The sequence below is a fragment of the Petaurus breviceps genome, unplaced genomic scaffold (assembly GCF_028583685.1).
Source record: "Petaurus breviceps papuanus isolate PSGF00001 unplaced genomic scaffold, PetGlider_PUasm1.0 90630, whole genome shotgun sequence".
NCBI lineage: Eukaryota > Metazoa > Chordata > Mammalia > Diprotodontia > Petauridae > Petaurus > Petaurus breviceps.
The window spans coordinates 3055963-3079716 of NW_027187291.1; the positions used below are offsets into that span (position 1 = coordinate 3055963).

Genomic DNA, 23754 nt, shown 5'->3' on the forward strand with positions numbered 1-23754 from the left:
TCAGGTTTAAGTCCTGCTTGTTATTTGACCTTGGGCAAATTACTTGGCATCTCTGACCTCAGTTAGTAATCTATGCAATGGGGATAAAAGGGATGGGAAAGGAAGGGAATAAGGACACAGATAGTGTTTGTTCTATGCCAGGTACTATGCTAAGCACTTTAAAATTATTTTCTCATTTAATCCTCATAACAACTCTGAGAGGTAGGTGCTATTAGTATCCCCATTTTACAATGGAGGAAACTGGAGTTAAGTGACTTGACCAGGGTCACACAGCTAGTGAGTATCTGAGGCCAGATTTGAATTCAGGTCTTCCTGATCCTAGGCCCAGTACTCTTATCTACTGTACCATATAGATGTCTATATAATGATATTTAACTAGCAACCTCTCAGGGATGTTGAGGATGATGATTAAGTGTTAGGGTACAAAAACCACTTTATAAATGTTAGCTATTATAATTATTATATTTACAAAGTGAGCATAGAGGAGAAGGTAGAGAGACTGAGGCTAAGGAGACACTAAGCAAGTAAAGAATCAAAGGAATAGAAGGGAAGGGAGAGAGGGGAAACATCCCTTTCCTTTCACCCAGATTTGTCACTTCCCTCCGAAAGCTTCTAGAAGAAATGCCCTAGCTATCTAATGACCAATAAACATTTATTAAGTGTTTACTATGTGTTAGACATTATGCTAAGCCCTGAAGCTTCAAAGACAAAAACCAAAAAATGCCTGTCCTCTAGAAGCTTACATTCTAACAAGAGTAAACAAACAAGGTGTCCCAAAAGTCTTCATGCCATTTAAAGCCATTATTTATAAAACTTAACTTCACTAAGGCTTTTGGGATGCTCTGCAGAGAGGTCTCTATGAGGCCACATCTGAAGCCAATGGGTGATAATGGTTGGAGGAGAATGGAGGCCCTAAGAGTTGGAGGGACCCAAGGAATACTCACTGTGTACATTGGAGCGTGAAAGTAGAGATTTCCAGAGATGAGCAAGGAGGAAGACCATTCTAGATGTGGATAGCCAATGGAAATGCACAGAGGAAGAGGCAGAGTGCCATGTCAAGAACATCAAGAAAACTAATATCCCTGGAGCACAGAGAGTGTGCAGGTGAGTAATATCTGAGAAGACTGGAAAGACTGGAAAAGTTCTGAATGTGAAAGGCTTTCAATGCCGGAGGAGTTTAGAATTAATACTAGAGGCAATAGGCAATTTATTGAGTAGGTGAGTGACATGGTCAGACCTGTGCTTTAGGAAAATTCTTTAAGCAATTGAATGAGGAGGGATTGGGGTAGAGAGAGGCTTGAGACAGAGACTAATTAGAAGCCTATTGCAATAGTACAGGCAAGAGGAGAAGGGGAGCTAGGTGACGCCATAGTGCACAGAGGGCTAAGCTTGGAATCAGGAAAATTTCTCTTCCTGAGTTCAAATCTGGCCTCAGACACTAGTTGTGTGACCCTGGGCAAGTCACTTAACCCTGTTTGCCTCCGTTTCATCATCTGTAAAATGAGTTAGAGAAGGAAATGTCAAATCACTCCAGCATTTTTGCCAAGAAAACTTCAAATGGGGTCACAAAGAGTTGGACACAACTGAAACAGCTCAACAACAGGGTAGAGGGAAGTGATGAGTCAAGAGGTAACAAGAACCTTCACTAAAGGAGGTGGTCTTGTAAGCAAAGAAAGGGATGGGTGGGATAGAGGAGAAGATAAAAATGCCAGGATTTGACAACTGACCCTATATATTCGGGGGGTGATGGTGAGTAAGGAGTCAAGGAGAACACTAAGGTTTGGAGTCTGAGGGACTGAGCAGATGGAGGTGCCCTCAACAGTAAAGGGAAATTGGGAAGAGGGAAGGACTTTTTTGGGGGAGGAGTGAAGGTGAATTCTGCTTTGTGTATGTTGAGTTTGAGATGCCAGGTCAAAGACACTAGTGAGTGTATAGAGATCAGCACTGTTATCTGTCCCCCTGACTCTCCCAAAATGCTTCAGTGAGGGTAGGAAGATCAATACTATTTAGTACTTTGAGATCCTTCAAGGCACAGTCAAGGCTAGAAAGTCATCAAGATAAGAGAGTAGAAGGGAGATAAAAAGAGATCGTAAGGGTCAGAGGTGGGGCTAGAGAAAAGAAGGGGCAGTCACAGTCAGTGTCTCCTTTAATGGCCCCAGATGTCCCCAGCTCCGGTCCTATTAGCTGATCTTATCTCCCAGCCCTTTGTCCCTAGATGGCATGTCCCCCGGGACCTTCCCCCTTAACCCTGGCCCCTGGCATTGGAGGAATAGATCAAAGGGCAGGAGCCCCCTTCCCACCCCATAATCGGAGACAGCCTCTTTGTCTGAGTCCCCCAGAGAGGCCCTGAGCTGAGACAGAGGACTAGAGTAGAGCCCCTGAGCTGCAAGTGGATGAAGGGAATCAGAAATATCAGATCCCACTCTATTCACTGTGGACAAAGAAAAGCAGGGGAGAGATCTGGCTCTTTTCACCAGCTGCTTCTGGCTGGAGCACCCTGAGTCCTGAGACAAGGGTGAGGGTAAGGAGTGGGTACCTGGGTGACTGGCTCTGATTCCCATTAGGGACAGAGCCTGGAGAGATTTCAGACAGGGCAGACCCATAGGGAAGATCCAAAGTCAAGGGGAGGGGTCAGGGAGAAATAATAGTTCATTTTCCTGTTGCCTCTGGTTCTTAGCCCACCCATTGAGCATTCTCCCCTAGACCCCCAAACTATTCCAACTGTCAACACTGAATTCCAAGATCACTGGGGCCCTGAGCCAGACAGGGACAAATGATACAGGAGGTGAAGACAGGCTGTCCCAACTCCTCTGCTCCCTGGGATAGGAGAGCAAGTTCCTGTCTGATGCCCATCAAAGGCTGTGTTGACAATCCTCTGGAAAATGGGCACCAGAGAAACCACTGAGAGTCACTTGGGCCTCCGATGGATTAGAGGGGGTAGAAGACGCTAGGCAGCTTTGCAGCAGAAGGTTCTGGGGTTTCCCAGCCAGGCCTGCGTTGTCTTCACCCTTCTATCCTCTCTACCTTCCCCTCCCCCAGTTCCCTACCACCCAGAAAAACAGACAAGCAACTTGGGTGAAAAACAATACCTAAGCTTCAGGCCCCACACATCTGGGACCCCAGCTGCTGCTGTGGCCGTGAACTCTTCCCCTCTGTTGTGTCTCAGCCTGGTGGCAAAAACAAAGCCATGGGAGCTGCAGCTGCCTGCCCTGGGCCTGTCTGGCCTGTCTGGCCCAGGGAATGGGCGCCAGCAAGGAGTAGGGCAGATGAGCACAGTCTCCCTTCTCCCTTTGGACCCGTTGCCCCTGCTTAGCTCCTTTTCTCTATGCCCTTTGGAACCCACCTCCTCTGATGAAGTACCCCAAATACTCTCCCCTTAACCTATTCACAGAAACAAAAAGGTTGGGGAGTCAGGGAGAGTCTAGAGAGCAGAACTGCAGAATTCTGCAAGCCCACCCCAGATAAGAATCCTTCCAGGATTGGAGCCAGAAGAGATCTGATGAGATAATGTCATACGGTCCCCTGCTTGCTCTACACGAGCTTGGACACACTTAAGCCTGATGTCTGTAGTTCTTACAAGTTCTCTCTCTCTGTCTCTCTCTCTGTCTCTCTCTCTGTCTCTGTCTCTGTCTCTCTCTCTCTCTCTCTCTCTCTCTCTCTCTCTCTCTCTCTCTCTCTCTCTCTCTCTGTCTCTCTCTCTCTCTCTCTCTCTCTCTCTCCCCCGTCTCTCTCTCCCTATCTCTTTCTCTATCTCTGTTTCTCTCTCTCTCTGTTGTCTTTCTCTGTCTGTCTCTGTCTCTCTGTGTCTCCTCTGAATCTGTCTCTCTCCTTCTCTGTCTCTCTCCCTCTCTCTGTCTCTCTGTCTCTCTCTCACATCCTATCTCTATTTTCTTTGTCTCCTTTGTCCCTGTACTTTCCATCTCACATATTCACAAAGGTAGAACCATGGAATATCAGATCGGGAAGGGAACCTTAAAAACCACCTACTCCAGCCCCTTCATTTTATGGAGATGGGAAGCAAGGGAGGGGACCTAGAAGCCAGATGGTATTTTTTGTCTTGCTTCTCTCCGATTCACATATTTACATTTTTTTTTATTGTTACCATTCTTTTTATCCAACAAGCACAGACAAAAATGCACAAATTCAGAAAATGTTTCTGGAGCCCCCATGGTATGAGTGCCTGACTCTAGGCATTCACAAACATAAGCCATTCTGGTACACGCACATACACACACACACACACACACACACACACACACACTAGTACGCACAAGTTTCCCCTCACAAATTCACCCAAAAGACTAAGACATGAATCTATGTGTACGGCCACCCTGTGTGCAAATGCAAACACACTTACACCAACAAACACGCAAGGTCTCTCCTGCTGGTGGACTTCTTCCAGCCCTGGATGTTTCACACGCCCCAGGCTCTGATCTCCAGACCCCCAGACAATGGCAGCAGCCAGCAGAACTGCTGATACCAACCCCCCCCACCCCGGAGTGGGGAGCACAGGGGGACCCCAGATGTAAACAGAGCTGACCCCTAAGCTAAAAAATCCTACATAGAGGATCAGAATACTGAGCAAACAGGAGGATATATCAGCTTGAACTTAACCCTTTCCTTCCCAGCTGGCTCCCTCGTCTCTCAAGAATCTCCTGTGAGGCCACAGATTCTCAAAAATTATCATCCAGTACAACTCTCTCATTTTACAGGTAGAAAAACTGAGGCCTGGAAAGTCCTCTGGCTGGGCATACAGCTAGTTAATGGCAGAGGGGTCCTAGAACCAGATTGTCTTCTGATTCTGTCATCTTCTCCCTCCCCCTGCCCCCTACCTACCCTGCAACTATTCCAATTGCTTCCCTTGGAAGGAAGGAAACAAGAATTTATTGCATGCCTACTATGTGCCATGCCCTATGATAAGTGCTTTACAATATTACCTCATTTGATCCTCACAGCAGCCCTAGGAGATAGGTGCTATTATGATCAATTGACAGAACTGAAGTGGACAGGAGAAAAGTGACTAGCTCAGGGTCAGTAAATATCCAAGGCTGGATTTTAATTCAGGCCTTCCTGACTCCAGGCCTCCTAAATCCACTCAATCACCTCATTGCCAGGAGGAAGTAAAGAGGCTCTGTTCTCACTGACATAAGGGTGAATGTCTAGCTTCTCCATTGAGCAGTTCTTTGAATGGTCTAACCCAAGAGTGGGGAACCTTTGGCCTCAGAGTTTGGATTCAGTCAAAGGGCCGCACTGGAGGACCTAGAGGGCCATTGTGGCCTCGAGGCTGTAGGTTCCCCGCCTCTGTCCTAACCTCTGTCCTTTCCCACAGCTGACCCTTGTTAGTGCAAAGGCTCACTATATACACTTTTGGTCAAATGGTGTCATCTTTCCTAGCATCTCTCACCTTCTAGTCATCCAGGCCTCAGGGCAGAAAAGGGATGGTGTTGGATGGGGGTCTCTTCAGAGTTATCCAGGGATATCTGAGCAGAAGCTTGAACCCAGGCCTCAGGCTTCCAATCACCTGGGATATACCCCAACGTGGGATGAAGGAAAGGCAGGTGTGGGGAGGGAAAGAGCAATGGCAGGGAATCTGGACTCTTGTCTCTCTTTCCCCTCTCCATTCTCATTCTTTTGGTTCTAGGAACTGATGCATCATCTTGCCCCAGGGCTCAAATTTACAGATACAGAGAAATGTGAGTTTGCAGGAAAAAGGAGACCCCAAGAGCCCTCTGTCTGCTGCTCCCCAAGAAGCTGCCGCCACGGAGGTCAGGAAGGAGCTGAGGGGAAGTACCCAGAAGAGCCAAGTTTGGGGAATGAGTGGGGGCTTCAGCCATCCCTGCCCCTGCCCCCATACTCTGTAGCCCCTTGGTTCAGTCTTTCTTCTTTAGCCTTGCCTCCCCCACCACACACCTCACTGCATCTTCTCTTGGGACTCTCAGTTCTACGCTCTCTCATCCCAGCCAAGCAAACCTGCCCTTGCCTCATCGCCCTCTCCCAAACCTTAGTCCTCTCTCACTTTTTCTTACCTTGGGTTCTCCATTCTCTTACAGTCCCCAATATACCAGCTGCAGTCAGGAGCTGGGCAGTATTAATACCCTAAAGGGTGGCTAGATAAGGGGGATAAAATGTTGGGACTAGGATTCAGGAAGACCTAAATTCAAATCTGACCTCAGACATGTACTGTGTGACCCTGGACAAGTCACTTAACAGCTCTTTGCCTCAGTTTTCTTATCTGTAAAATGGAGATAATGATAACACCTACCTCCCAGGGTTGTTGTGAGGATAAAATGAGATAACAAGTATAAAGTGTTTTGCAAACCTTAAAGCTTCATATAAATGTTTACATATGTGTTTACATACATACACATATGTGGGCATGTGTGTACCACACACCATGTACACAACCATATACACATGCCTGTGTGTGCATACAGACATGTGTGTATGTAGGTAGATAAACAGATATAGATAGATATTTCCCTGTTGTCCTTTTGGTGTTATACCCTGTCTTATTCCTCCATCTGGGATTATCCTGAAGCCAGGGGCTCTGCCTCTGCCATGAGGCTGGGAATTTCTGGAGGGTAGGGCCAGAATCACCCTATCCCACTGCGGATTCCCCGAGGGCAAAGACAGAGTCTGGGGAGCTCCCTTAAGGGACAGGCCCATATGGGACAGGCTCAAAGGGGGGATAGAACCCAGGATTTTGAGCCCAGTGAACAAAGGACTCCGGGATCTGGCAGCTAGTCAGAGGGAGCTTTGGCTGAAGCTCATTCTCCATACCTCTCTGATGAGGAGGGAGGAGGGGCTGAGGGGGAAGCAGGAGGCCTTGTCATTGTAAAACACTCACTCAGTTGACAGTTCCATTTCCTGCTCCTAATGCCGCTGAGGGAGGACACACGTGTCAGCTTTTTGTCAGAGGTACCTAGTTGAGGGTCGGAGGAAGTGAGGGTCATAGTTTGGACAGGGTGGGGAGGGGAGTTTACAGGGAGATCCAGGAACAGCCTGAGAAGGTATCACTGTGAAAGGACCTCTGGAGGATTGTAGCCTTCCCGATGCCTTCTCCTCAACCAGCTGGGCACAGTACCTGGGTCAGAGCATCAGACTATGCTATCTGTCCCCAGTCCCCAAAAGTCAATAGGATCCCTGGTTTCTCCTCCACCTACCCCTTCCCCACAAAAGCTATGGCACAGACCTTACCACCCTTGGGGGGGGGGGGCATCCAAACAGGGTGCCCCCAAGCCAGCAAGGATTGGATCCTAGTCCAAAACATGCCGAGTTTCTGGAAGTCTTAGGATAGGAGCTAAAAAGGGGATGGGGGTGCAGATTGGACATGATTTCATCTAAGTAAGGTCGCATGCCCAGACTATTACAATAGCCTGCTGGTTGGTCACCCTGTCTCAAGTCTCAGTCCATTCCATTCTCCATTCAGCTGTCAAACTGATTATCCTAAAGCTCAGGTCTGATGTCAATGAACTCCAGTGGTTCCCTATTACTTCCAAGATTAGATATAAAATCCTCTGTTTGACTTTTTTGTTTTTTTGGGGGGGAGGGTTGGTTTTTTTGGAGGGGGGAAGTCATGGCAATTGGGGTTAAGTGACTTGCTGTGATAGTAATGGCAATTAAAGATTCCCCTGTATTGGCTTGGTTTTCGAATTGATTGTGTTAAAACCCAGAGCTTGTTAATCCCACCTGTGGGATGGACTTATTGATGTGAAAAGAAAGTCTTGAACTGGGAGGAGCTGGTGACGTAGATTTGGAGAGACAAGAGAGAGGCAGAAGAACTTTTTGGAAGCAGCACCCACGTGGAGGCAGAGAGAGAGACTGAGAAGGATTGCTGGGGCCACTTTGAATTGCCCTGGACTTTTGAGACCTGCCCCCGGAGCTGCCAAGGACTGAGGAGACATGGCTGTTTTGCTGGTACTTTGTCTGTCTGTTTTGATGTTGTTTTGCCATATTTGTCCACTGCTGAAAGACAGTCCTGTTGTTGAAGAAGTCCTGGAACCTGGCTGTTGGCTAAGAAGCCCTGAGACTGTCCTGCAGACAGAGAGTGAATACTGTCCACTGGTGAAGGAGAGTGCTGTTGTTGCAGGGGTCTGGGAATCTTTCTGTTGGCTCAGAAGCCCTGAAGAAGGATTTTCTTGTTGTATGTTTGCAGAAATCCTGGGAGAGGGTTTTGCTAATGTTTTCAGGGGTTCTAGGACTGCTCTACAGACAGAGGATGAATTAATGAAGGGACTGGCAATGTATCTTGTGGCCTTGCTAAGCCTTGTCTCCCCAGGAACTAAGATTGCTGAGAACTTGCCTCTTGTCAAGATGAAGAAAAGACCTCCATTTGGGTATTAGGTGCTGTGCTTAAACTTGATGTAACTCTGGGGTAGATTCAATTGTGATCCAGGGGTGGGGAACTTTTGACCTTTTTGTGTTTTATGGTTGAGCAAATGAAGGTACTTTACTTGTGTTTGGAAACTAATCTCCATTTGAGAAGAGGGGCTTTGTGGTGGACTAAATGAAGGTACAGCCTAGGGGTGGAGTAGTATTTAGAACAGGGACTTTGTAATTGATTGAATGATTGGAAGGTCCTGGGGTGGGGTAGTACTTGGAGATTATTTAATCACACTTAGTAAATGCTGTATTTTGAATGATGTCATGTTTTGATCTTCTCTGTTCTTGGTTTGTCACTGAATAAAATGGAGAGCATCTATGCTGGTATTTTGAACCTTGGAAAGTTGCCTTTCCTTGGCATTACATTACACTTGCCCAAGGTCACACAGCTAGTACATGTTTAAGTGTCTGAGGTCAGATTTGAACTTGAGTCCTCCTGACTCCAGGGCTGGTGCTCTACTCACTGCCCCACTGTTTGGCTTTTAAAGCCCTTTATAACCTGTCTCCTCACTACCTTCCCGGTTTTCTTATATTTTATTATCCTCCACATATTCTGCAATACAGTGACACTGGTATCCTTGATAATTTTTTCATATGGAGCTCCACATATTAATTTTTTTCAGTATTTTACTTTTCCCCAATTACATGTGAAAACAATTTTCAGCATTCATTTTTAAAATTTTGAGTCCCCACTCCCCCACCCCTCTCATTGAAAAGGCAAGGAATTTGATAAAGGTTATACCTATGTAGGCATCATGTGCTGATCTGTGCCTTTTCATTGGTTGTCCCCATGACAGTTTTCAATGGCTGTCCATGGAATTCTCTCTCTCCTTTCTTTGGTTTCCTTCAGGTCCCAGCTAAAATTCCATTTTCTATGAGAAACTTTTCTCAATCCTCCTTAATACTCGTACCTTCATCCTGTTGTTTATCTCTAATTTACCCAGTCTATCTCTTATTTATACATAATTGTTTGCATATTGTCTCCCTAATTAGAGAGACTGTGAGCTCCTTGTGGAAAAGGGCTGTTTCTGTTTTTCTTTGTTTCCTTGGGACATAGAACAGTGCTGATCACTTAATAAATGTCCTTGACTTGGCTTGGCTTGGCTTCTAGTGTATTTTAGATTCCCAAGGGAACTGAAGAGAAGGATGAGAAGAGAGGTTTGGGGAAGACCTATGAGATCCAAAGATCTAAAAGTTTAAAGCTGGAAACAGTAATAGAGGTCATCTAGTCCAACCCTCTGACTTTAAATGATACATTTGAAACCTAGAGAGGTTGAAAGACTTGTCCATAGTCAAACAGTTAGTTAGGAACAGAGCAGAACTCAAGTCCAGTTCTGATTCCAGACCCAGTGTTGAGGAGAACATCAGTGGGAGGAATAATTACTTTGGAGAAATGAAGAATGAGGAGTGACTGAGTAAAACCTTTTGGGTCTATAAAGGTGTACTATAGAGAAGGTGACCTTGGCCATGGTCAAATGGGAAGAAAAGGAGTCACACAACAGCAGGAGGGATCTGAATTAGATTTTAAGGGGCGGCCAGGTAGCACAGCAAGTAAGAGCACCGGCTCCAGTGTTGAGAAGACCTGGAGATCGAATCCCGGGCTCAGACACTCAGCACCACACCCAGAAGTAACTGGCCGTGTAACCTTGAGCAAGTTACTTAACCCTGATTGCTTTAAAAAAAAAAAAAGAATTAGATTTTAAGTAGGACTTTCTGGTAGAGTGGGAGGGGTGTATGAAGTACAGGAAGAGGTCTGAGAAGTTTTTGTTCTCTTTTGTTCAATTCCAAGGTGACTCATCTTTGGTAAACTGGTCATGGTCAGTGATAGGGATGGACAAGATCTTTCTAGGACCTTTGTATGCCAAAGCTAGTTGATTTTTTTTCCCCCGAGTCTTCCTCAGTTGGTTTAGTTCCCTCAATTTGTATATCCTGCTATCACCAGCTATCACCATTTCCATTTCCCCTCACTCACCTGTTCTCCATCACAAATCAAAAGGAAGGATGAAGGGAGGTGAGGGAAGCTAACAAAGCTTGGGGGCTTGGATCACAGCTATGTACAGGTGAAGGTCCAGTGCCTACAATAGGATCCTTTCCCAGTCAGGTCCACTAGGTCTTCCCACTAGAAAAGGATGAGGCTTAGAGAGAGAATGTTGTTCTGCCTTGGTGAGAGAGGGAGGAGGAGTGGGGAGCCCTTTCTAGTGGGCTGGGACAAGAAGGAAGAGGTGAGAATGTAGCCGGGAGGTAAACCACTACATGAGAAGCTAAGGTGGCAAGTAGGATTGCAGTCCAATGAGGGAAAGACATATAGCTCTTCCTACCCTGGCTGTGATATTGCTGCCAGCAGGAGAGTCTTGCTTATTCAGGACTGACTGATTAAGTTCCTATCTAGAAGCTAGGGAATGGACAAAATGATTCCTTAAGGTTCCTTATCATCTTAGGACATCAAACTGTTCTCACTTTGAGGGTGGTTTTCTTCCCCATTCAACATTCAGCATTGATTGAGTTCCTAATATATTCAAGACATTATGATAGGCTCTGGGGTTACAAAGACAAAATGTAAAAATAGTCCCTACCCTCAAAGATTTTATATTCTACTGGGAAAAGATAGAGGGAAGCAAGGTGGCACAATGGATAGAAGGCTGATCCTGGAGTCAGGAGGAGTTCAAATCTAGCCTCAAAAACTTCCTAGCTGTGTCACTGTAGCACCAATATAGTATTTACAGCGCCCACAATCATGATAAAGACTGTGACTATAAATATCACATGATGGTCAATTGCAAAATATAACAGATTCTCCAGGTAGAAGACAGAACTGAAACATTTGTTTAGACACCAGAAAAACAAATCTCAAAACCAGTAAGTCGATTCCCTCATAGTACCAAAGATATTAAGAAGCCACAATAACACTGAGAGCCACAACATACTTCAGCCTTCCCACAAACCAATACAAGATCAATATTTACTCACAAACCTCTCTTATCTCCTTGCCTGAGCACCTCTCTCTCCCACTGTCTCTCTGGCTCTGATTCCCAGATCCCTGTGGGCTCTGCTTCCCTTCAACAAACTCCTCCCACCAAAGGCTCCATGTGACTAGATTCAGCCTACAGGGATTAGAGTTTATCTTTACAGCAAGGAAGCTTCCTGTGGGCTCTGCTGCACCCTTCAGCAAATTCCCTCCATCACAGGCTTGATGTGATGACATTCAGCCTATTGGGGGTAGAGTTTACTTTCAAAGCAGGGAAGATCTTCAAACTCCCCTAGGTCTATTAAGGAGCAGGGAAGATCTTCAAATTCTTATTCCCATTACAGTCACTTAATTCTGTTTACCTCAATTTCCTCATCTGCAAAAAAAAAAAAAATGAGCTGAAGAAGGAAATGGAAAACCACTCCAGTATCTCTGCCAAGAAAACCTCAATTCAAATCTGATCTCAGACATTTGACACTTACTAACTGTGTGACCCTAGGCAAGTCACTTAACCTTGGTCTCACCAAGAAAGAAAAGAAAGGAAGGAAGGAAGGAAGGAAGGAAGGAAGGAAGGAAGGAAGGAAGGAAGGAAGGAAGGAAGGAAGGAAGGAAGGAAGAAGGGACAGCTAGGTGGTGCAGTGAGTAGAGTACTGGCCCTGGAGTCAGGAGGACCTGAGTTCAAATTCGGCCTCAGACACTTAACACAAAAACTAGCCATGTGACCTTGGGCAAGTCACTTAACCCCAATTGCCCTCCAAAAAAACAAAAAAGAAAGAAAATTTCAAATGGGGTCAGAAAGAGTCAGCATGACTACTCAACAACAACAAAAACAAAAACAAGAATAAAGAAAAGATAACAGGAGAAAAGGAGAATGCACTGACAATTAAGGAGATTAGGAAAGGCCTAAACTGAGTCTTGAAGGAAACTTAGGACTCTGGATAGCAGAGGAAAGGAAAAGAGAAGAGTGCATTCTGTGTGTGGGGAATGACATGTGCAAAGGCATGACGGCAGGGGAACAGCAAGGGAGCCAGTCTGGCTGTCGGGTGCATGACGGAGAGAACACAATAGGAAACGAAGTAGGAAAGATAGATTGGAGCCAGATGTTGGAAGGCTTTCCATGCCAGGCTGAGGAGCTTGGATTTTATTTCAGAAGCAACTGGGAGCCACTATAACTTTTCGTGTAGGACCTATGGGCACATCTTTCTATGCTTTAGAAAAATCTTTTGGGCAACTGTATGGAGAATGGAATGGAGAAGAAAGAGACAGGAAGGCAGAGATCCAAGAAGGAAGCTATTGAGAAAGGAAAGAGAAGATGGGAGCTTGAATGAGTAGAGTGGCCTCATGGTTGGGGCTGGAGCTTAAGAGAGAAATCAAGGCTGAATCTGTAGATCTGGAAGCCATTTGCACAGAGATAATCATTGAACCCATAAGAGCCAATAAGATGGATCTCCAAGTAAGAGAGTGTGGAGAGAGAAGAAAAGATCTAGGGCAATTTTCAGGGTGGTCTTATGGATTTTATTTTTGATCTCTGGTCTAATCGATCTGTAATTATTAAGTGCCTTCTATGTGCCAGTACTGTGGTGGGGATATAATGAGAGAAATTAAATAATCTCTATTCTCAAGAAGACTACATTTTGGAGACCAGCCAAGATGGTGGAATAGTAGGAAGCAATGAAGCTTAGCCTCTCCTGTAGCTACAGCAACAAAGATCTCAGAAGAGCACAAGACTGAGGAGCAATTGGAAAGCTAAGTGTGAGTCCAGTCCCAAAGCCCACTGTTATGGGATTCTCTCCCCATTGGGGGAGATCAATGCTCTATGCTGGTGTGAGGGGGCAGTGTGGAATTGCTGTGAGTGAGAGATAGAAGAAATCTTCCACTTTCTTGAGTCATTTCAATTTTTTTCTTTTTATTGAGTCTCTTCAGGGTTCTGTTCTGCAGTTGCTTCTGCTTCTGGCTTCCATCTTTGAAAGAGAAGATGGAAGATGCCAAATGCCAACCCCACTTCAGGTTGCAGAAGGAAAAACCTTGGGGGAGTAACTGATGTAAGAGGAGCTGGTAGTCTCCATTATGTCCCCATCTCCAATTTGCTAAACTAAAGATTTCAGGGAATTTACCCTTGGGCAAGATCTGGGACTCTCTCTCTCTGTCTCTCTGTCTCTGTCTCTCTCTCTCTGATTGTAACACCAAGCACAAACAACTTCCAGGGTTCGGATTACAAGCATAGTAACTCCCCATTTATTCAGTAACAAATTAAGGCAAAACATTCACAGAAAAGAGAAAATCAAAATACAGGGTGTAAGGCCAGTGAGGTCCGGAGCTAACAGGAGTGCACGTGGTCACCTGGAGAGGGCACGTGAGGGGCCAAAGGTCACATGAGCACTGCTAAGGATGCACCACGGGACGTCCCGTCACGGGGTCTCCAAAAGTGCTGAGTTGGCATCATGGGGTGAGGCCCTAGTGTTTCATCACGGGATGGTCACGTAGTACGGTGCGGCTTGGCTTTCCTCCTCCTCTTCAGGGCAGCGCATGATTGGCTCGCTGTGGCCTGGATGAGTGAAGGGGAGGAGCGGCTGGCAAAAGGATTGAAGGGAGGACACAGAGGGAGGAGAGAGGAGTCGGGAGTAGTTCGAGATGGAAGATGTAACCTCTAGTCCTTAATAAAAGAAAAGTGTACCTTCCTTGGATTCTGTGGAGTCATTCTCTAGTGATAGCTGGAGCCGGAGACGTCCGAAGCCTGTTGAGGTGAGTATACCTACCCACACAATGTAGCGGAACGCTGCAACAGGGTAGCTTGATCATTTAGTAAGTTCTCAGTTCAATCACAAAGTACAAAAGTCAAAGTACTCCACCCCTGGGTAGTCTCAATTGGAGATTAGTTTCCAATAATAAACAAAGTACATTCACTTGGTCAGTCACAAAACACAAAGGCCATCCACCCCTAGGTCACAACTAGGTTACAATATCTTCACAGCATTCAATACCCAAGGAGAGGTCTTTTCTTCATCTTGACCTGAGGCAAGTTCTCAGCAGTTTCTGTTCCTACGAAGACCAACTTTAACAAAGACACCACAACATTGATGCACATTGCCAGCATCCTCTTCAATTCACCTTCTGCCTGTGAAATCGACCTAGGCCCAACAAGGTCTGAGGCCTCTATCAACAAACAACTCTGACAAAGTAACATCAAAACAGACAAAATACCGGCACCACAGTCATACCTCCTCAGTTCTCAGCAGCTCTGGATGGCAGTTCTCAAAAGTCCTGGGCAACTCCAACTGTCCCTCAGCAGTCCAGGTGGCTTCAGCTGGCAGTTCTCTCTTTCTCTCAGCAACTCTGGCCCCTGGCAATTCTGGCATCTTTCAGCTTGGGCCTTTCCCTATACAGGGCACCAGCTCCTCCCAGTTCAGCACCCTCTCATCTCATCAATAAGTGCATCACACTGTGGGATTCACAAGCTCTGGGTCTTAACACTTAACCCACAAGCTCTGGGTCTTAACACTTAACCCAAAAACCAAGGCAATACAAGGGGATCTTTAAATTCCATTACCATTACACTGATGGAGTTGATATCAGCAACTATTTACCAGAGCTTCACTTAGGTGGAAGTCTGCAGCTGTGTTGCATAGACCAAAACTAGGATTGAGGGCTTGGAAAACCCAGGAGGGTAATGATAATGCCCATGATCAGACCACAGACAGTAGAAAGTTTGCAGTTTTCTGGCTTGAGCTGCCCTTATGATTCTTGAAGTGTTAATTCAATGTCTCAAAAGCATAATGGAAGGACACTATACAAGACAGGCCAGAACCATACAAAACCAATACACCTGGTACTAACACGAAACCCCAATCAATGAAGAACTTATCATGATGTCAGGGATGCCAAAGACAAAATCTAGAAGAAGAGAATGACTTTACAACCATCTACAAGCAAAGCCTCAAAGAAAAACACAGTTTAGTCACAAAGTCAGGTAGAATTTCAAGAAGAAACAAAGCAAGAGGTTTGTTGTTCACATCATTGTTTTAAAGAGCTAAAATTATATTATAAATGAAATAAGAGTGCTAGAGGAAAGAATTGGAAAAGAAATGAGAGATACAGAGGAGAGACTTAGAAAGATAATTACACTTTAGCACAATATATATAACACCTTACCCAAGAAAGACTTCCTGAAAATTAGAACAGATCAGATAGAAGTTAATGATTCCATTAGACAAGAAATATTCAAAGTCAAAAGAAATTTTTAAAATAGAAAATATGTAAGATAACTCATGTAAAAAATAACCTACCTGTAAAATGCATCAAAGAGAGACAATTTAAGAATCACTGACCTACCCTGAAATCTGTGACCAAAAAAAAGAGCCTGCATATCATATTTTAAGAAATCATAAAAGAAAGCTGCCCAGACATGGTAGAACAAGAGGGAAAATAGAAATAAAAATAATCCATTGATCACTTCCTGAAGGAAACCCCCAAATAAAAACTTCCATGGATATCATAGTCAAAATCCAATGCTTCCAGATCAAAAGTAAAATAAAACAATTGGAGAGTAAGAAAGTACTGAAGAATCATGGTCACAATCATAAAAGACTTAGTGCCATTGTAAAGGAAGGAAAAGCATAGAATACAATTTTCTAAAAGACAAAGAATAAAAGCTTACAACCAAGAATAATTTCCCCAGCAAAACTGAATGCAATCCTACAGGGAAGAAAATGAATCTTAGATGAAATAGAGGAGTTGCTGATGAAAAGACTAAAGATAAGTAGAAACTTTGAAATATAGACACAGAAGAGGCAGAGTCAAGAGGATGGAGTTAGAGAAAGCAATTGAGTTTAACGTCCCAAAGTCTTCTTGGCAATGACCTATCAAATGCACCAGATCAAATTCTGGTTGGGAAAGCCAAGAAAGGGCAACTAGGTGGTATGGTGGATAGAGTGCCAGACTGGGAGTCAAGAAGACCTGAGTTCAAATCCACCTCAGACACTTACTAGCTGTGTGACTCTGGACTAGTCACTTAACCCTATTTGCCTTAGTTTCCTCATCTGTAAAATGAACTGGAAAAGGAAATGTCAAACCACTCCAATCTCTTTACTAAGAAAACCCCAAAAGGGGTCATGAAGAGTTGGACACAACTGAAGAACAACTAAGAAAATCCAAGACAAAATTATAGTGAGTCATTTTTTTCAACCAAAGGCAAGTTGAGGAGGCAAAGAAGTCTGCAGATACTGCCCACTTGGGATGGGTCTGGCTGGGAATGCAAGCCACATGGAGCTTTCCAATGCCTAGAGACTGGAAGAGAGTTTAAATAAAGCATCAGGGCAGAAAACACCAGGACAAAAAGAGATTTCAGGAGATTCATGAACTAACAGGGTGTAAGAATGGATGCCATCTGGAAGTTGTCATTCACTACCCAGATGCAGGGCACAGAGGAGTGATTGCGAGCATGGATCTTAGCTGTGTACTGAGCAAGGAACAAGCTCCAGAAATGTAGTTGTGTGGCTCTGATCCCAGAAGCAGAGTGGTGACTCAGTTCTGTCCTTTAGCATAGCGTGTAGAATAACCAGAGCAGGAGACTCAGACCAAAGGGGAGCTGGCAGCTCAGCTGTATAACCTCCCAGAAGACTAACAGTGACTGAGTCCAGAAGCAGTCTACTGAAACTCCCAGTGAAGGCTGTCCCACACTTAGGTCAAGGTCTTGCAAAGCTCAGACCAGGAGGGCAATGAACAGACCTCTCCCCAGATCACACCACTTTGGGAGTGCTGAAAGCTTGCAGGTCCCCAGATTGAGCTGTGAAAATATCAGAAGGACATGGAAGGACAAAAGCTTGGACCCGACATCCATCCCTCCAGAACTGAGCAGCCCGGCAGTAACATAAAGCACAGAAGAAACGCACAAATACGAAAGAAGAGAATGATTCAAAAACATCTACAAACAAAGCCTCACACAAATATAAAGAAGTCAAACAACCCTACATTCTGTCCGAGGAGACAAATGAACAGTGATGTTTCTTGTTGCTCTTGTTCAGTCATTTTCAGTTGTGTCTGACTCTTTGTGACCCTGTTTGGAGTTTTCTTTGGCAAAGATACTGGAGTGGTTTACTGTTTCCTTCACATCATTTTACAGATGAAGAAACCTAGACAAGCAGGGTTAAGTGACTTGTCCAGGGTCACACAACTAGTAAATGTCTGAGGTCAGATTTAACTCAGGATTTAGGTCTTCCTGATTCCAGACCCGACATGCTATCCACTGTCCACATAATTATATGCGAAATATATACAAAATAAATACAATGTGTTGGTGGTGGGACACTGGTAGTGGAAAAGCCTCATTTGGGAGAGAGCTTTTGAGCTGACACTTGAAGGAAACTAGGGATCCTGAGAAGCTTAGGAGTAAAGGGAATGCATTCTAGGCATGTGCGGACAAAGGAACAGAGATGGGGGATGTGTGTCATGTGTAAAGAATAGTCAATAGACCAATTGATTAGTATAATTTGTTGTTCTTTAATCAGTTAGTTGTGTCTGACTCTTCATGACCCTATTTGGTGTTTTCTTTTTTTTTATATATAAAATATACTTTTATTTAAATTGTGTATTTAACAATATACAACAAATTTGGAAAAATAAAACATTAGGGAGAGAACATACTGGCATCAATGTGACTTGGAGAAAGCCATTAAAGGGACCTATGTCAGTATCCAAAATAAAAAATAGTCAAAGTAACAACTGGAAGGATGCTGAATGTGCTCCCATTTTAAGGAAGTCTCAGCTTTTAACTACAGCTACAATTTCTGAAAATCAGGTCTAAAATACCATCTGCATTAAATAAATAACTATAACTTATTTTTCCTAACAGGTAATTGGGGAAAAAAAAAAGTTTGAGTATCTGGAGTTTGAGAATCAATAAAGCTTAAATCAATAAAGATCTGTAATGGATGATTCAGCTTCAAAAGCATCTTGTTTATTAATTAAAATTTTCATGCTTCCATTTTAAGCTTGAAAGTGTATACTGATTATAAAAACATTAAACACAAGGCCCTTAATGTTAAACACTGAAGTGATCTACAAAAACCATGTTTCTGACAGTTAAAATTTCATTATTTTTATAACATATTTTGCTAGTAATGACCTTTAAATCTATAATATTATTTATATGTACATTTATTTCTCCCTAATAACTTCATTAATTTTGAAAACACTTACATTAAGGTTTAATGTTATTTGTTCTACAATTTGCATTATACTGTTTGGAAATAGTTGGGATTTTAAAGTTAAGCCAATATAATACAAAGGAATTTTTAAAAATGATAATATTACTAGTTAATATAAAGGCTGCTCATAGTTATGTCAGAGGCTTATATTTTGACTTTTAAGAAATTTTTTAAAATATCAATTCAACATTTATAGCACTCAAAGTGGCAATAAAGTATTAGATTATTTTAAGTCACTTACATGCAAAACCATTTTGAAATCATAAATATTCAGCTGGCTCCTTTATCTTGCAATCTAGTGCTCTCTAGCACTCAAATGAAATCATAATACATGTTCATTACTTTTTCTAGTTGTTGAGTTATTTAGCAATATAGACATGGGAATAAGTCACTTAGCTATAAATTTTAAATGTTCTCAAAATACTGATGTTTTAAAACAAAAAAAAAGTGAAAAAAACTTCTTGCCTTCCATAGCAGACCACTACAAACCAATGGCAGAACCTCCACATTTCAGTGATCAGAACAGTATGCATTACTCTCAAAGATGTCAAATTCATTCAACAGTTGCCATATAATTTAATGTATGTACAGTGATTCTAACTTAAACTCAAAATTTCTGAAGGTCGCACCATTTGATAGACATATTTCTTAAAATGTTTTTCTCATAATTGACTCTGAAAATTTATTTCCTAAATTGTATTCTCATAATTTAAAATACAAGATTACTTAAATAGACAATTTAAGTTCTTTTAAAAAAAAAGAACATTCTGGAAATAAATTAGTGGAAGTTGGCAATATTAAATCAACTACTGTATAAGGATTCCACTCCAGTGTATCATATCTTTTTGTGTTTATGATTTACTCTGACCCCCTCCCACTCCCAACTCTCTAAATTTAGAAATTTTCAGCCTTTTTCTTTTTTTAAAGAAGCAGTGCAAAAGATTTCTGGGTAGGTTAATACAACACAGAGAACATAAAGGACAAAGTAAAAGTGACATGTCAACATCTATGTTTCATTCTAGGTATAAGTATAGGTTAGGTATATTATTTACCCTTCTCTAGTATATAAATCAAAGCCATTAACCTAAAATTGAAGTGTACACACAATACATATACAAATTAATGCAAAATATCTTTCTCATATGTAACATTACACTTAAAAAATAGTGGAAACTGAATACTTGTGCCATCTATTTGTTTTTTTTTTTTCACTTAATCGAACAAAAAGACAACATTCAACTTAGGGAGGGTTATACTGATAATAAAGCTCTTGTAGTTAAAAATGTCTTCCTCTCCCTTTATACTTACCACAGACTACACAATGTCCTGAGAGGATTCATCATGACAGAAATGTCAATCACAGCTTTAAGACCTAACTTCAGAAGAAACTAATATGAAAGCAAACTGTAGGTCGTAGGACTCCATCTTTCTTTTCAAAGAAGTGGTCTTAATTTGTTTCTTATAGAAAAAGTTTGTCAGTTTATTATAAATATATCTAACCAATTAATTTTTGCAGCTTTCAAGTTAATTATAGTCCAGCACTTCATTTATGCAAAGTGTACAAATAGAGGTTAGTAGAGATCATCTAATCTTAAGTCGTGACATCATCCATTTAAGTCCTTGGCACAATCCCTCACCAGTGAGAGCACAGTATGCCTGGATATGCCACTGGTGATCTTTAATTGAAGTTAGCTTCAAAAACTGGGAAATATCAGCTACAGTCATGCATTCTTCAACATCTTGCTTGTTAGCAAAAATCAGCAATCCGGCTTTTCTTAGATCTTCATGTGCTAACATTTTACAGAGTTCTTCTCTAGTTACAGAAATCCTCTCTCGGTCTGTACTGTCCACAACAACAATGACAAACTCGGTGTTAGTATAGTAAGTATTCCACGAAGAACGAAGAGATTCTTGGCCTCCAATAGCCCACATTAGGAAACGTGTATTATTAACTACTATTTCTTCTACATTACTTCCTATAGTAGGAGATGTGTGTACAAATTCATTCATAGAAAATTGGTAAAGAATGGTGGTTTTCCCTGCATTATCCAGACCAGCAATGATAACTTTGTGCTCCTGTTGATTGAACAGTCTCCATATCCTGGTGAAAAGGATTCCCATCCTCAAAGCAGCAGCCCCCCCCCCCCCCCCCCCCCGGCCACCCAGGCCGCCTCCCCTCCCCCGGCTCAGTACCCAACAGCCAAGGGGAAGGAGGAAGACAAGCCAGAGACCCCACGGCCTCCGCGGCTCCGGGCTCACGGACATCGCCGCCTTGTTGGGAAGGAGCCTTACCGGCCATCGTCACCCCCTCCCCGCCTCCCCCTCCCCCCAAGGCTGGTCTCCTATTTGGTGTTTTCTTGGCAAAGAAACTGGAGTGGTTTACTATTTCCTTCTCCATCTCATTTTATAGATGAGAAAACTGAGGCAAAGTGACTTGTCCAAAGCTAGTAAGTGTCTAAGGCAAGATTTGAACTCAAGTCTTCCTGATTCTGGGCCTAGCTGCCCCACAAGTATAATTATCAATTAATAATCAAATTAATTGATAGCAATAATTAATAAAGTATAATTCTGCTGAAAAGCATGTGTTCGGAGCCAGGTTGGAGAAGGCTTTAAATGACAAATAGAAAAGTCTAATTTTATCCTAGTGGTAATGAGCCAATCAATTGATAACAGTAGTAATAAAAAAGGTTGGCATTTTAAGGTTGACAAAGTCTTTACATATGTAGTCTCTTTAATCCTCACACATAAGCTGTAAAGTAGTTGCTATTAATGTCAGTTTGAATTTTTTTTTTTTGTCTTTCTGGAGGGGGGAAGGCAGGGCAACTGGAGTTAAGTGACTTGCCCAACTCACACGGCTAGTTTTGTGTCAAGTGTCTGAGGCCAGATTTGGACTCAGGTCCTCCTGACTCCAGGGCTGGTGCTCTATTCACTGAGACACCTAGCCACCCAATAATGTCAGTTTTATAGATGAGGAAGCTGAGACTTCCCCAGAGCTTAGCACAGGGCCTGACACATAGTAAGCACTTAATAAATGTTTATTGAATGAATGAATGGCATTACATGTGTCACATAGACTTACTTAAGGGTACATGTCCATATGCAAGGCAGTTTGGTGCGGGTGACAGTTGGTAGGTCCCAGGTCAAGAGACCCAAGTTCTAGTCCTTACTCTGGCACGAATCAGTTGTGTTGCTTGGCTATAAAATTAAAGTGGTTGGACTAGATGTTCTCTATGGTCCTTGATAACTAGAGGAGATTGTGATTTAAGTGCTAATAAAATAGTTCATAGACACTAACTCTGAAGTAAGGGCAGCTAAATGGTTCAATGGTTAGAGCACTGGGCTTGAGCTCAAATCTGACCTCAGACACTTACTAGCTATCTAACTTACTTATAGATACTTACTATGCTCATGTACGTACATACAGCCCTGATTCCATCTCTTCCTGTCTTCTCCAGAAGATTCCCCCCAGTATCATCCCTCTCTCTCTTTTCTTCAAAACCTCCCTGGCTCCCTGGCTCCTTTTCTACCACCTACAAATATGATTGTGCCTTCCTTATCGTTTAAAAAAAAATCCTCACTATCATCACATATATTTATGTATATGTATACACACACACATATATCACACACACACACACACACACACACACATTATATATATATATATATATATATATATATATATATATCTGCTCTCTTCTTAAATAAACCTGAGACAGGCATCTACATTTGGTGATTTCACTTCCTCTTTTTTCACTCATTCTAAACCCTCTACAATCTGGCTTCTAACTTCATCATTCAACTAAAATTACTCTCTCCAAAATCACCAGTGATCTTTTAATCGTCAATTCTAGTGTGCATCCCCCTGGACCTTTCTTTGACACGGTCAATCATCTCCTCTTGGATACACTTTTCCTCTCTAGGATTTTGTGACACTGCTCCCCTCTTCCTTGGCTTTCTCCCTGCTTTGTTGTTCGTCCTTCGTTTTCATAGAGGATCAATGATATTATGGGATGATGTCTCGACTTGCAAGTGAACTGGATTTAAGTCAGGCAGCCTCACTCTCTCTTGGTGATGGCTTTCTAAATCAAGGTCATTTCCCAGGCCTCAATTTGTCAGAGGCAAAGCCCATTCAGTGACTAAGGGTTAGGCAAGAATGCTGTCTAACCTCTCCTTAGTTTTCTGTGCTCCTTGGTTGGATCTCCATCCAGGTCATGACCACTAGTGGCTGGTGATTCCCAAGGTTGCCTCAATCCCTCTTCTCTTTTTTTTATATATCCTCTCACTTGGCAATCTCATCACCCTCCATGGGTCCAATGACCATCTCTACTCATACGACTCCCAGATCTACATATTCAGGCCTAACCTGCCTCCTGAGCTCCAGTCTGAAGTCACTTCTGCCTTCCAGACATCTTGAACTGGATGTCATGTTAGGCGTCTCAAATTCAACCTTCCCAATGCAGACCTCCTTCTCTTTTCCCCCAAATCCTGCCTTCTTCCCAACTTCTTTATTACCTCCAGGGCACCACTGTTCCCCCTGTTAGCTCCCTGTTGAGTATCCTCCTTGACACCCTACTCATCCTCACCCCACAACTCCAATACATAGTCAGATGTCATTTTTACCTTCATATCATACTTTTACTGTTTCCCTTTCTCTACACTCACAGTTATGACCCTAGTATAAGTGATGAGATCATGTGGTCTCACCTAATCCATTGCAGTAACCTTCTAATTTATCTCCCTGCCTCAAAGCTTTCCCCTCTCTAATCTATCAGCTGACAAAGCAATTTTATAAAGCATAGATATAGTCATGTCACTCCCTTATTCAACAAACTCCTGTGGGGCCCCATTACCTCCAGGATCGAAAATAAACTCTTCTAGCATATAAAGCTCTTCACAGACTTCCCGATTTTCTTATACTTACTCTCCCCAACGATCCAGTGACACTTGGTCCTCTTGCTGTTCCTCACAGACGTGCTGCTTTCTACCTTTTCACTGGCTGTCCCCCACGCCTGGGAAGCTCTTTCTCCTTACCTCTAACTACTGCCTTTCTTCAGTACTGAACTTAAACCGCCTGGACTGATTCCCTTTTCCCACCCCCTTACCAGTGCCTTCTCTCTGAAATTACCTCCCATCCACCCTCCTCTCTCCCTGTCTCTCCTCTCTCTCTCTCTATAAAGCTCTTCACAGACTTCCCGATTTTCT

At 43.1% G+C, this 23754-nt stretch overlaps 1 pseudogene; it reads right to left on the reverse strand.

The window, feature by feature from the left end:
* Window positions 1-20000: 20000 nt before the first annotated feature.
* On the reverse strand, window positions 20001-20696 carry LOC138143086 (ADP-ribosylation factor-like protein 5A pseudogene; annotated as a pseudogene).
* Window positions 20697-23754: the final 3058 nt, after the last annotated feature.